Source organism: Penaeus japonicus, unplaced genomic scaffold (assembly GCF_977035675.1).
Source record: "Penaeus japonicus unplaced genomic scaffold, GWHDUDI00000001_assembly GWHDUDI00000016, whole genome shotgun sequence".
NCBI lineage: Eukaryota > Metazoa > Arthropoda > Malacostraca > Decapoda > Penaeidae > Penaeus > Penaeus japonicus.
Window position 1 is genome coordinate 3,344,570 of NW_028234418.1, and position 2,500 is coordinate 3,347,069.

The following is a 2,500-nucleotide window of genomic DNA, read 5'->3' on the forward strand; positions in this document are numbered from 1 at the left end:
GCGTGTTGTGTCAACCGTGACTCAACTGCCAAGGTTACCACAACAATTCATCATCGATCTGAGTAGCTAAGATCTACAACGACCTTCCTCAGGGTAATAGAAGGTAATGCTAATACTATTCCCAAACATCTTCCGACTCGTCAGGTTAATGAATAACAAACTAATTTGAAAGACTACGGTGGTTTGTCATTTCATTTCTAAGCGAGATAATGATAATGACAAAACAATATAAGATACATGGAACGTATGAATACGAACGATCCTTAATATGAAGTATTCTTATAGATATTTAAATCTGGTCGATTGATTAAGAAAATCACTAAATTCTTATCTCTTAATATCTTTAAACCGAACATTGCGCTAAAGCCCATTCCTACAAGTAGACAATATTGTAGTTGTTATATTTACAAAGTAAAATAAAAGTAAAACTTGATAAAACTGAACTCAGGTAAGAGCAACAAAAATTTTAAAATCCAAAGTTAACATATTTCGAGATCAGTTTCATTAGAATTTAATAATCAGAAATTCAGACTGCTAACACTAGTATGAACCGAATATAAATTAATTTCATGTTACATCGTACGAAACTAACGCACTGACTCGCTGTCTAAATGCACATGGTAAGCGCTTAACAACACTTCACTATAATTAGCCTCGGCCACTATTCTCAATACGTTACTTCAAATCATGCGTGGATAAATAACCGCCAAACTACAAAGCTTCAACAAAACGCAATCGCACCGAGGATCACTACTTGTGCACGGCTGCGTTGAAATCACCGCGCTCGGATCGCGAAAGGTGGAGGCTCCATCGCTCAGAGTTCCGCTCCTGTCGTGCCTTTGTCGATGTCTTGAGAGATGGGATGTTGAGCGTACCTCCCTGATTGGCACCGGGAAATCACGGAGAAAGGAGACACCCCGTGAATTCTTCCAGTGCCATTCAGAGCAGTACACGAAGTTCTCTGGTGTTCACCCGCTCAGCCGCGTAGGTCTTCAGATATCGATGCTCCTCCTTCTTGAAAAATAAAAACACCGCCTACCGTAAAGTCTTATCATCTCTAACTCAAAAAAGAACGCATCGCCCTCAGATAACGTGTCTCCCGCTGGATGCAGAACGCCGCGCCACAGTGTGTGTCTCGAAAGCCGTCGAAAAAGTCTTGCGGAGTTCCCCAAGGCGGAGCTAGGAGCCGCACACGATGTCGCCGCAAAGCCACATCAGGACACTCGCCTGCACAGGATAATCGCTTTGTCCTTCGAGATAGCTGGAGAACCACACAAGGCGCAACAGGTGGGCCCCGACGTCTGCATCCGGCGGGACACCCCAACTCCCCGCTTTGTTACGCAGGAGTTCTACAAAGTGAAGATGGTGGAATGAAGATCTGTGTTCACGAGGCGGGCTGTTGGGTGTGTGTGTGCGTGTGCGTGGAGTGTGCGTGTATGGTGGAGCGGCGCGCGGGATGTGCGCGGTACGGCGGTCGGCTCAGGACTGAGGAGGGGGTGGCAGGGCAGCCGCGGGTCCCACCGGCAGGCTGCGAGGCGCGGGGGGCGGGGGGCCGGAAGTACGACATCCGGGGGACGATCGGGAGGAGAGGGAAGGGAACCAACCACCCTGCCGCAACACTGAAGGGAAGTGAGGCGCTACCAACACTCCACCTACACCATCGCAAACAGATACGGCTAAAGGCGTCAGTACATGCAAACACTGCTGATGTTCCCTCAAGCTAGCATTGTCTCGGTAATTATCATTCATAGAGAAAACGCAGCAAGAACTTACTACAACAACAACAATCTACCAGTATGGGTTCCGCTGGAATTCACACAAGGCAAGCAATGAAAGTTCACGACTCCCCGGAGTAGTAACCCTTTCCCTTCCCCACAACCCATCACCTCACAGGTCAACAGCCACCTGAACACCACCTGCCGCACCCCCATTACCGCCGCAGTCCTTTCTCTACTACACGGTTTCCATCAGAACTACCACAAAGCGGTCCTTTCCTCCACTTCACTTTGTCTATTGAGAACACCGGGTACGTCTCGCCACGTCGCTTACACCCATCCGCTTAGGATATTGCATATTAATAGCGAAAACAATAATAAAATACTACATTAAAGTCACTAAAGCTAAGCGACTCGTAACGAGAACATAAAAAAACAACACTCAAGCTGTAGGTAAAACGTGTAAATATTAATATTTTGAAATCTCTTTTAATCGAGGCACCTCAGAACACAAATTCTTTACCGTCATCAGGGGATTTAAACATCTATTCCTCAGGTGAAAGTGATAACGTTAGCACTAACGATTCTGCGGAGCAACTTCACCTTAAAGTTCTCCTTTCTCTCTTTCTTCCATTTGATATATTGTAATCGCAAGAACGTCTCCCGTCCAGCCCAGGCCTACCTTCCAGCCGGCGCGTACCCAGCCATATAACTATCAATCAAAGACCATGAAGAAGGTACCTCAGCCAGATGTCCTACGGGACAACCCACTTCTCCCTCCCCTC